The sequence below is a fragment of the Eptesicus fuscus genome, chromosome 21, assembly GCF_027574615.1.
Source record: "Eptesicus fuscus isolate TK198812 chromosome 21, DD_ASM_mEF_20220401, whole genome shotgun sequence".
Classification (NCBI taxonomy): Eukaryota; Metazoa; Chordata; class Mammalia; order Chiroptera; family Vespertilionidae; genus Eptesicus; species Eptesicus fuscus.
Window position 1 is genome coordinate 25,900,480 of NC_072493.1, and position 12,404 is coordinate 25,912,883.

At 46.0% G+C, this 12,404-nt stretch overlaps 1 non-coding gene across 1 annotated transcript; it reads left to right on the forward strand.

Moving 5' to 3' along the window:
- The first annotated feature begins 8,057 nt into the window (after positions 1–8,057).
- On the forward strand, positions 8,058–8,185 carry LOC114231005 (U6atac minor spliceosomal RNA). Its single transcript, XR_003616988.2, has one exon. It is a non-coding gene; the product is annotated as a U6atac minor spliceosomal RNA (small nuclear RNA).
- The last annotated feature ends 4,219 nt before the right edge of the window (positions 8,186–12,404 follow it).

Below are 12,404 nucleotides of genomic sequence, written 5' to 3' on the forward strand. Positions count from 1 at the left end.
ACATAAATGTTAGCATGATTAAATGCTGAGGAGGCACTGATTCAGTAAATATTTATTAAATACCTAATATGTGCCCGGCAATATTCTAGAAGTGATGATTATAGTGAGGAACAAAACAGACACAGGGGCTTGGAGCTTATGAAGATGGAGAAGGTGAAGATGGTGAGGATGGTGATGATGATGGTGGTGATGAAGATGAGGATGATGTGGTGATGAAGATGAAGCTAAGATTCCTCTCTAGACCATTAGATCCTCATGAGCAGGAGCTGTGTCTCCCATTTCCTGCCCCCCTAGTGTCTAGCACAGGGCCTTGCACATAGTAAGTACTCAAGAAATGTGTGTTGTCTTAGCCAGTTTGTCTCAGTGGCTAGAACACTGGCCCGTGGACTGAAGGGTCCCGGGTTTGATTCCAGTCAAGGGCACTACCTCAGTTGCAGGCTCGATCCCCAACCCCAGTGGGGTAGCATGCGGGAGGCAACCAATCGATAATCGATGTGTCTCTCTCACATTGATGTTTTTCTCTCTCTCCCCCTTCCTTCCACTCTGGCTAAAAATGAATGGAAAAAATATCCTTGGAGGGCATGCAACAGTGTGTAGGGGAGGCTGGGGGAAGGTAAGTAAGGGGGGGGGGAGAAAGAGATATATGTACTAATATATGTAATATCTTAAAAAATAAATTAAATAAATAAATACTGACTTGGGGAAAAAATAAATAAAATAATAATCAATTGGGCTATAAAAAAATATCCTTGGGTGAGGCTTAGCACACACACAAAAAGAAATATGTGTTGTTGATGGATTTATTCTTCAAGTTGCTTTAAGCAGAGGAGAGGAACCCCTTCAAGGGTAGCTCAAGTTGGCCCTATGCAAATCATTTTGAAGTTATATGTTGTTTTATCTTTAAAATTGACATGAGCTTTTCATTCTATTCAATGACATATCCATGTTTGTTTTACTTATAAACAACAAGAATTTTTTTTTCAAAACTTTCAGTGAAAATGATGCCCTAAGAAAACATGCCCTGTTTATTCCTGTGGCTTTTGAGACACTTAACAACACACACACACACACACACACACACACACACACACACACACACCAGTCACCCCACCCCAGGCCACCCCCACAGACGTCAAGAGGTCCACAGAGCCCAGGGCCAGTGCATGACCCAGGCTGTCCCAGGCTGTCCCAGGCTGTTAGACTCTAGAGAATATGAACCTCCCTCCTGGTGGTGCCGGGGCTGGGGGAGCAGGGAGGGCCAACGCCTTGAAGGCAGCTCGAGCACCGCTCTGTGCTCCGGAGAGCAAGTAGGCTGAGCCTGCACTCAGCGACTTTAAGTTGAGAGCCAGAGTCAAAAAAAAAAGACCCTGAAGAGGTCTCTGGAAACTTTGTTTTCCTCTTAAAACGCAGTGTCATCAACGTGAGAACCACACCTTCGACCTGGACAGACCCTGGGTTACGAAGTGGCAGCAGCAGTTCTGAGAGTCCGTGAGCGTAAACTCTGGGAGTGCAGGAGTCCAGCGGGCACGTAGGGAGCTGCAGCTGTGTCTGGCCAGAGTTTTAGGATTTGCTCAGGCATCTTGCCAGTTCCCCGGTGACAGACAGCAAAAACAGGCAGGAAGAGGGAAGGCACTCAGCCCGGGTCCCTCTGACTTGCTTCAGAGCCTGCTCCCTGAGTGTCAATTTCCCCATTTCTAAAGTGAGTCTTTGACATGCTCTCTTAGGTGGTTTTAGCTCTGTTACATAACATTCATCCTCAGAAGCTCAGAAGCATGGAAGTGGAAGGCAGTTTGTGGATAATCTGGTAATGACACGTGTTCATAAGTAATCTGGAATTTACTGAGCGGATGAAGATCCCTGAGGATGGGGTCCTGTCCTTCCCACAGCAGAAGCTTAGCATCGATGAGGAAATGAACTAAGGGGACAGTCATTTCTTCCCCTGCATAGGCCAGGGGTAAATCAGGGGCCCAATCATGTCGCTCTGAGCTTTTCCAGCCAGAGGAGGCACATTGACCTTTGATGTGTGCCGTGCCAAGAGGCTGCAAAAGCATTTCCCTGGGGGGGGGGGGGGGGGTCAATTGTATTTGTAATATGTGGGAATAATTATTTCTATATTAACACAAATACAGCTCTGGCCAGTGTGGCTCAGTTGGTTGAACCTCGCCCCATGCATTGAAAGGTTGCCAGTTTGATTCCTCGTCAGATTGTGCATGAGGCAGCCAATCTCACATCAATGTTTCTCTCTCTCTCTCCTTCTTCCCTCCTCTCTCTCTCTCTCTCAAATCAATAAAAACATATTTTTTAAAAATACAGCAGTGTCATAGAGCAAAATACAAAATTCCCATGTATTTTCACAATCAAACACAAGACTTTTAAAGGAACATCACACACATGGCAAAACAATTCAGGCCATTGCCCCATAATCCAGATTGCACAACATCTCCTTCTAACTTTTCAGTAGGCGAGTCTGCGAGAAAAAAAAAAATTAATGCAGAGCCAGCCTCCGTGGGCCCAAGGACAAGCACGGAGCCTGGATGCCACCTCGTGTTCACTTGGGATATGACAGCCGGCTCCAAGCAGTCTAAGTGAAGATGTCTGATTCAAATGCGGGCAGGTGGGGCCGTTCCTGGGAGGTGCTTCCCAGATCTGTCAATAGCATTGTAATAACTATGTATGCTGTCAAGTGGGTACTAGACATGGGGGCGGGGGAATCACTTCATTCATTATATAAATGTCTAACCACTATGCAAAGCACCTGAAACTAATATAATCCTGAATATCACTGACATTTAATAACTGGAAAAGTTTTTAAATTTTTTAAATAAATTACAAAAAATACCACAGTTAGAGCTATTTTCTGCCTCAGTAATCGGCAGAATCAATCAGCTAAATTGCAGCAATAGGAATGCAGGGCTTGAGTGCTAAAACTGGGAATGTCCCAGGAAAACCAACACAAGTTGGTCACCCTCATCCTCAGACCTGCCTCAGACTAGCAATAACTGGGGCTGGGTCTCAATGAGTGCGGTTTTGAGAGTATCAGCCAGAGCGTCCATTAGATTCTTAAAGGCGTCTGTAATCCCCAAGGATGATAATCCTGCTTTCCACTCTTCTCCTCGATGCAGGCCCTGGTGGTGCACTGGACCGAATCTGCCACTCACACCACACAACTACGGTTATGAAGGGAAAGGGATGCCTAACACCCATCCCAGGATGAGGTGCTTCCTGCAGGGCAGGGCAGGCAGAAAGGGCTCGGGAACTGGTCAGTTTGAGAGCAGTGTACATCTGAGTTTAGCTGGTTTTGTTGCTGACGTTTGGTTTGGTTTGGTTTGGTTTGGTTTGGTTTGGTTTGGTTTGTGGGGGAGGTGGCTGTTAGGGCAAAAGATGAAGTCCTTTGAAAAGCCCTTTAAGATTTGGGCATGTTTGTTTATTCACGAAACACTTACTGAGCACCTACTATGTGCCAGGAGTTGCACAAGGTACCCAAGCAAAAACAGTAACACAACAGGCATTGACTGGGCTCTGGCATCGGCCAATAGGGATTCGAATACCAGCTCTGCCTTTACTGGCTGTGTGGTCTGTGGACAAGACACTTAACCTCTCTGTGCCCCTTCCCTTAATCTGTAAAATGGGAGAATGACCTCACAGCTCAAATGAGGAAATAATGCACGTAGGGCAGTAAGCCGGGGCTGGGACCCAGGCAGCCTGAGTTGGTGATGGTCCACTTAACCCCTCGCCAGCCTACTTCAAAAATAAAGTCCTGTGCACTTTGACTTAGAGTGTAGTGGTGTCAGAAGCTACCTGCAGCTGGCTCTCAGGAACAGTTTTTCCAGCGTTGTAAGCCTACATCACACCCTCGTACATGATGTTTTGCTTTTGGTATCTGTGCCAAGTCAGAGCCATGCAAAGATCCCTGGTGGCGAAATGAAGTTTCCAGCCTACAGAGCATGTCTCCGTGGGCCTGATGATTCTGCAGGACAGAGAAAAGGCAGCTGGAGCGGAAATCGCAGTGAATGCCCGGTGAATGATGGGTTTGGCCAGAGCTGCCCTGGGAGTCCCTTGCCTATTGGTGAAACATTCCTATGAGTAGCGACACGTAAAGAGGAGGGTGTGTGGACAAGTGTGCCATCCACGCCTCACCCTCTGGGCTGGAGGAAGCTCCAGGGGAAAGCCCCTGCTCACACGGCCCTGGTACCAGTTTCCGGATGTCCCTCTCTACAAACAGGATGGATTAGGTCTCAGCACACCCTCTGCTGTTCAACACTGAGAATGCAGCCCACTGAAATACCAGGTCCAATCGCAGGATTTGAGATACCTGCAAGCTAAAGAGAACTCTTTAATAACCTTTTGCACTCGGATGTCGAGTGTGATTCGACACGGTTAGCATCCGTAGCAGGAATCGAGAAAAAGCAAGCGAGTGCAAAGGGTTAGAGGGCATCTGAGCCCCTGCTCTGGGGCGAGAACTGTGGCTCAAGGCTGATGAGGGCACACGCACAAATTAACCATATCTCAAATGGGCAAAGGACCTGAACAGACATGTTTCCAACGAATATATACTAAAGGCCAACAGGTGTCTGAAAAGATGTTCAATATCACTAATCATTAGGGAAATAAAAGTTAACCCTACAATGAGGTATCACCTCACACCTGCTAGAATGGGTATTATCAAAAAGGTAAGAGGAGAAAAGGGAACCCTTGCACACTGTTGGTGGGAATGTAAATCGGTAGAGCCACATGGCCAGCAGTATAAAGGATCCTCAAAAAATTAAAAATAGAAGTACCATATTGTGGACCGAGTCAGTACTGAACATGTCTGAGAGTTGCAGGAACAGTACTGGTAACGCCTCATATCTAGAGTAAAACTCCAGTTTTGAAGTGAAATTAGACACAATAGACTGTCTACCTGAATTTCTGCAAAGTCCTCTGTGTGTGAGGAAATTCAAAAGATAGCCCTATCTACACCTCCTAACCTAATAACAGCTTTTTCCCCTTCAGTGCCAATATCAAAGCTAAATTAAAAATAGATGTTCAATTTATTCAATTGTTCTTTTCAAAAAAATTCACCATCCTCCCTTTCAGAGAGCATTCTGCGACACCGCGTGGGACCCGGGAAACCTCGGGCTTCTTAAAGCCCCGTCTGACGGCCTCTGAGCTGCACAGGAGCTTATGCAGAGGAGCTCATCTCGGGCCTGGCTGTGTGCTGCTCTCCACCAGTGTCTGGGCTTCTCACAGAAGTATGCTGAGGCTGCTCCTGTAGCGTGGAAGCAACTGAAAACTCAATACGGCTGCAGCTACGGAGAGAACTGCCACTGCTGGGGTGAACACACATGCTGGGTGACACTCACAGGAAGCAAACAGGACACCAATAGAAAGCAGACAGGAAACAGAAACAGACAGGACACAGGAAGCAGACAAGAAGAGCTCCTTTCTCCTCTAGCCTTCTAGGCTCCCAGAGGGCCCCTAGTCACAGAGGACAAGCCAGCTGGCCAAGCTACAATTCAGTTTGCAGCTTCCCAGCGCCCACATCTATCAGCAGGTACGGAAGGGTGGGTTTGAAGCTGAGAGACAATAACTTACCTGGCACAGTCCGTCTCTTGGGCTACTCAGAGACCATGCACATTGCTCTACACATTTATGAACCTCCATACACCAAAGCAAGTCTACAGTCCCACCAAATAAGATGCAAATATCCTTCATAGGAAGGAAGATGTTCTTGCCCTCATCCCAAAAGGAGGACTCAGTAAGTCCCACAGTCATAGGAGATTTATCCCTGAGCTGTGTGAATTGCTGCTCAAATTCAGTCACAGTTCCATCTGAATATCCTGTTATCTAAAGGCTAAATTGTAAAATTAACCTCCAACAAAGCTGTATAAAATAATAAGGGGAAGGGAGGCCAAAAATCAAAACTAGTTAATACATATATGGAGACACACACACAACAAGGAAGCAAAGATACATAGATGTTACAGTCCTCATTTCTGAGACAGGTCACGAAGCCGTAGTTAATATCCTTAACTTCCTTCTTCCACATTCTGTATTCCCTTTGTTCTTACCCAAGCCTCAGCTGGGTTGAGGTTCTTCACCTCCTAGGGGTGACGGAATCATCATTCACGCAGAGTCTGAATCTTTGGTGGGCCTGCCTTTCTGTGGTTATTGTAAACTATTGTTTTACAGTAACTCTTACTATTGCACTCAGAAGTTCTAAGAGGCACCCAAGAGAATCCCTGGGTTGTAGACATAGCCTTCCTTGTCCCACTATGTAGCACAAACCCGATTTCCCCCTGCTAATCAGGATCACTCATGCCACAGAAGAGTAACCCCCTCTCTTCCTGTTGGCAGCCCAGTTCACTACAGCCACTATTGTGTCTCCTGGTGGAATGAATTATTAATTCCCTCAGGAATAAGACCTCCAAACCAGCAGAGAATGTTCAGACATGGGCAACAAGAATCCTGCCAGCCGGGGAGAGGTCAATGGGGGAAAGGAGACATATGTAATACCATATGTAATACTTTAAATAATAAATAATAATAAAAAGAATCCTGCCAGTGTGTTATTCATTAGGTGTGATAGTGAAATGATTCACTCCCTGACCCCTGACTGTGTGTTCAGCCTAAGGAAAAGAGAGAACCAAATATTGGTCTCTTATTAAAAGCACTAGAGACCTGGTGCATGAAAATTTGTGCACTCAGGGGTTCCCTCAGCCAGACCTGTGCCCTCTTGCAGTCTGGGACCCCTCGAGGGATGTCCAACTGATGCACTGACCACCAGGGGGCAGCTCCTGCATTGAGTGTCTGCCCCCTGGTGGTCAGTGCATGTCATAGCGACTGGTCGTTCCCAGCCATTAGTGTCAATTTGCATATTACCCTTTTATTATATAGGATAGCTTTAGTACGGAGGTTCTTCAAAAAATTAAGAATAGATGCCCTAACCGGTTTGGCTCAGTGGATAGAGCATCGGCCTGCGGACTGAAAGGTCCCAGGTTCGATTCCGGTCAAGGGCATGTACCTTGGTTGCGGCCACATCCCCAGTAGGGGATGTGCAGGAGGCAGCTGAATGATGTTTCTAACTCTCCCTCTGCCTTCCTCTCTGTAAAAAATCAATAAAAATATATTTTTTTAAAAATTAAGAATAGAGCTACCATACGACGCAGCAATTCCTCTTATGGATATATACCTGAAAAGTCTGCACTTATTTGTAAAGATATATATACCCCTATGTTCATTACAGCATTATTCACAATAGCCAAGGCATGGAAACAACCTCTGTCCTTTGACAAATGATTGGATAAAGCAGATGTGGTACATATATACAATAGAATACTACTCAGTCTTACAAAACAATGAAATATAAACATTTGTGACAACATGGATGGATCTTGAGAGTGAAATAGGTCAAATAGAAAAGGACAAGAACCGTATGATTTCACTCACATGTGGCATATAAAACAGGAAGCAACAAATGAACAAACAAAGCAAACAAACTCATAGACAAAGACCACAGTATAAGGTTGTTACCAGACGGAAAGGGGTAGGGAAGAGTAGAAGGTAAAGGGGGTCAAATATGTGGTGACTGGAGGAGACTAGACTTTGGGTGGTGAGCACACAGTGCAATACACAGATGACATACCCTAGAACTGTACACCTGAAACCTATATAAGTTCATTAACCAATGTCACCCAATACAGTTAACATTTTTTTGTTCTTCTTGTTTATTTTTGCTTTTATCTTTTTTTTAATCGTTATTGTTGGAAGTATTACATGTCCCCTTTTTCCCCCCATTGACATCTTCTAGCCCCCACCCCGCCTCCTGCCCCAAGCCTTCACCCCCCTATTGTCAGTGTCCACGGGTTATGCATATATGCACACAAGTTCTTTGGTTGATTTCTCACCCACCCACCCTCCCCTGCCTTTCCTCTGAGAATCCAAAGTCTGTTCCATGCTTCTATGTCTCTGGATCTATTTTGTTTATTAGATTCCACAAATGAGTGAGATCATGTGATACTTGTCTTTCTCTGACTGGCTTATTTCGCTTAGCATAATACTCTCCAAGTCCTTCCATGTTTTTATATGAAAGAAAAAGGAGTTACCACTCTCCTTGACAAGAATTGAAGAGGCCCTTAGGCCTCATATCATGCAGACTATTAAGGCAATCCACCTACTTTGTGGCTTTTTCCACTTCTAGTTATATCCCTGAAAGAACTGAAAGTTGGGACTCAGATTTTTGTATTCCCATGTTCGTGGCAGCATTATTCACAATACCCAATGGTGAAAATAATGCAAATGTCCATCAGTGGATGAACGGATACACAAAATGGAGTATATACATACAATGGAATATTACTCAGCCTTAAAAAGGAAGGAAGAAAATTGTAACACATGCTACTACATGAAATAACCTTGAGGTAATTATGCTGAGTGAAATAATCTCCACTTATTTGAGGCACGTCGAGTAATCAAATTCATACACACAGAGAGTAGAACAGTAGTTACCAGAGGCTGGGGGCAGAGGGAATGGGAAGTTGTTGTTTAATAGGTACGGAGTTTCAGTTTAGGATGATGAGAAGGTTATGGAGATAAACAGTGATGATGGCTGCACATCAATGTGAATGTACTGAATCCCACCGAGCTTTACACTTAAATTCGTTAAAATTGTCACTTTTATGTCATGCATATTTTACCACGATTAAAAAAAGTCTGCTGTAAAAAAAAAAAAAAGAAAAAAAAGCATATACTACATCCTGTAAAATAGAATCCCATCTCTTGAGAGCGTTATCACCCAACTACCCACCACTGAGTGTTCAGAAGGGTCCTTCAATTAGGCCAGATGCTTCTACTATAGGTGAAGGGGTATATGTTCAAACCAGTGAGGCCCATGCGTGTAAGCCCCCTGCCACATGAAAAGCCCGTAATGTTGGGGCTCAACATTGATCTCAGCTGTTGGCAGATTGGGCGCTTGACATTAGTGGCCGCCACGTCAGCCTTTGGGAAAGAAGTCCATATTGTGGGGCCATGCGTAACCTCCATCCCTGCCACCATGTGGCTTAGTCCATGGACTACTGAACAAACACCGAGGTGCCTTGGGGAGGGCCTGGCCAACCACCACAATTTCTGTTGACTGCTTTTGCTCCTAAGCATTGCTCAGACTTTCCTGTTTCTTTATATGTTTCATTATCTAAAGATGTAAATAAGTTGGATGGGTGATAATCCATTGCAGTGAGTATCCTCGTTGAAGCTCATTCTCTTTCCTGAACTTCTAGAAGAAGGTGTGGCTCTTCAATGTGGGTCTACCTCAGAGGTCGGCCCAGGAGGGTCAGGGTCAAGACTAAGAGTGCTCCAGGCCCTTTGGACCTTACCGAAGGCGCCCAGTATCTGCCTGCTGTTGGGTTGGGCAACCCCTCCACCTTCATCAGATGTTCCTGCTGTGCTTTCTTCCCAGTGAAAACTTTGGCTACCATGGGGGTCTTAGTTCCCAGCTCCATCAGCTGAGCCCTGCTTCCCTCTGCTTCCCTTGGCACTGACACCACCTCTGTGCACGGCTCATGGCTGTGATTGATTTGTCCCCACCCATTTATACTTTGGGAGTCATGGAGGGGTGGGTCATAGGAACATCTCCTCGCCTGTCAATAGGGGTTTTGGTTTTGCAATCTAGTTAACATTTTTATGTGGGGATTCACAGAAATTCAGAAAGTATACCACCACAGCCTTCATATGCCCAGAATCTATTCCCCCTGGCTTTTAACCACCCACCGCCAAATGGTCATCATCACCTTTATTGTGGTATTCAACCAGCGTTTGGGTGGATTTGCCTCCATGGTTTCCAATTCCCTTGCTCACGCTTCCTTCTTCTATCGCACTCCTCCCTTCTGAGTTCAGTTTTCTTCTTCCTGATCTATATCCCTCAGCACTTCTCTCAGGAAAGACCTGTTAGTAATCCATGTTCTTAATCTTCGCCTGTAAGTATCTTTATTTCTCCCCCCTGCTCTTGGTTAATAGTTTAGCTAATTATATCATTCTAGATGAAACTATTGTGCCATGGCCTTCTGGCTTCTAGAGTTTCACAAGTCTGTTATGTTATTTATTATCTGTCCCTTCCTAGACAATTCCTAAATTCAATAGGGTAAAGTTGCTAGCTGGTAGCGAGGTGAGAACTGAGAGGAGAAAATGAGATTTAGTAAAAAGGGAGAGTGCGCTTTAAATGGCATTAGCCATGAGCAGCAGCCAGGCAGGGGTTTCGCAATAGCCCCACATAGAGACATAGTGGCGCTGGTCAGGGACCCCCACTCTGAGGAATCCCCACTCAAGGCCCACCCCTGGGAGCACAAGGACCCCTCTGGCCTCCAGGAAGCTAAGCCTGGGGCTACTCAAACAGCCTTCTTGCTATTTCTCAAAGGCCTGTCCAAACTTCATGCCACAAAGAGCAATAGTCTCCCCGAACACCCTGAGAGGGGGCAACTTAGGGGCTAAATGAGGGTGCCCCCACCCCCTTTCAAAAAAGAGACCTCAGCCCAGCCTCATTCCCAGGCCTGAGTCCCCATACTCAGGCATCCACACTCTCCACCCTCATCCCTACATCCTTCCACTCTCACAAGTGCTCCAGATCAGGCCCCACTGATGTCTCTTAATTCCTGAACAACCTGTCCTGCCTTAGGGGCTTTGTGTCTTTCGAGTTTGGAACTATCTCCACCTGTCACCCATCTTCACTCAAGTTTTGACATGAGTGGCTCCTTCTCATTCAAGTCTCAGCTCACATGTGTTACCTCCTTGGTGAGGTCTCTCCCAACCAAACTCAAATTGTTCCCACACCTACCCAAATATCCCTCCTTCAGCCCCAAGGAGCACTGTTAAATCTTCCCACTATTTTATCCATTAATGTTTTACTTGTCCTCCATGAGGGTGAAGGCCCCAAGGGTCATGTTCACCATTACATCCCTATGACATAAAGATGATCAAATAAATAGTCAAGTAGATCCCCAGCTTAAGGATGGTAGGTTGAATTTGGCATTAACTCCACTCCCTCCCAAATTTGCACTAAAATGTCATGAAAGCTTTTTTTTTTTTTTAAGGCCTAAACTCACAAAGAGAATGGGAGATAAGTCAGTTTGGAATCTGAAACTGATATACAAGTGGAATCCCCTTAGCAAGTTCAAGAGAGCAGGTTCCTATGAGGTAAGGGAGAGCCTGGTTATTCCATGGAAAGTCTCGGGCTCAGGGAGACTGGAGCTCTTCATGGACACAAACGGTTTGGGGCTCAGAAGGACCTTCAAACACCATTTCTACCGCCTACTCGTTTCCACTCAAGCAAAGCCCTGTCTCTAGCCCATTCAGTTCCAAAATGTAATCCACAGCCCCTTCTCTAGGGGTTGTTCTAAGATGGTGGTGTTGGGAGTGCCTGGCCCAGGGTAGGTACACCACCAATGTCATTTAAGAGCAGGTGATGGGCCAGGGGTGACCTTAGGCCAGGTCGGGCATCTCAGTCCCCAGAGGAGCTCACCTTGCAAAGGAACTGAAAATGGCATCACTCAGTAGGAGATCTAAGATTTGTAGCCAAAGCCATCTCACAGCCAGACCCGCATGCTCCCAGACATTTCTTTTTCCCCACCAGGCAGGAGAGCCTCCCGGGGAATCAGCTGGCCTGTGAGAACCAGGGATCAAGGGCATTTCTAAGCAGCCAAAAGACGCTACAATCACAGGCTGTATTTAACCTGCTCCTTTTTATTTTATTGATTATGGTATCACATAATTGTCCTCTTACCCCATTCCCACCCCAAGCCCCTCCCCACGTATGTCCCCACCCCCCAGTTGTCCGTGACCACTGGTTAGGCTTATATGCATGCATACAAGTGCTTTGGTTGATCTGCTCTTAACTTTAAACTGGTTAACTACCTAAGTCCCTCCTCCTGAGACATTCCCTTAAGCAAGTTCTAGGGACAGAGTTCCCGTCCAACTTAAAGCTGGGCTTCTCCAGGGCCACCTCCCAGCCTTGCCTCATTCCTACACTGATACTGCTGGGAGACCCTTTGCACCAGATTCTCTGCAGCTCTCCCCATGTAGCTTGTGTTCCAGGATTTCTTCTGCTTCTCCATACAGGGTCTCCAGGGACTAGCAAAGAGAACTGGGGTTAGAATGGGGCAGAACAGGACAATGGGATGAGAACCCTATAGGAATCTTGCCAAGGGCCAGGATAATCACTGCTTTACCTGGCATTGGCTTTGTTATAGCTTTTTAGATCAAAGGCTGAGCAGCCAGGGAACTGAGCAAGCCACAAGTAGGCAAAGGGAAATGGGTCTATCATCAAGACCTCCTGCCTTTCCCAGGTTCATGGTCCACCCACCCAGCCAACATTGATAAATATAAGGGAAAGTGGCCATTGTGACTTCTGTCCATCTGGCTACTATTAAGGGGATTTT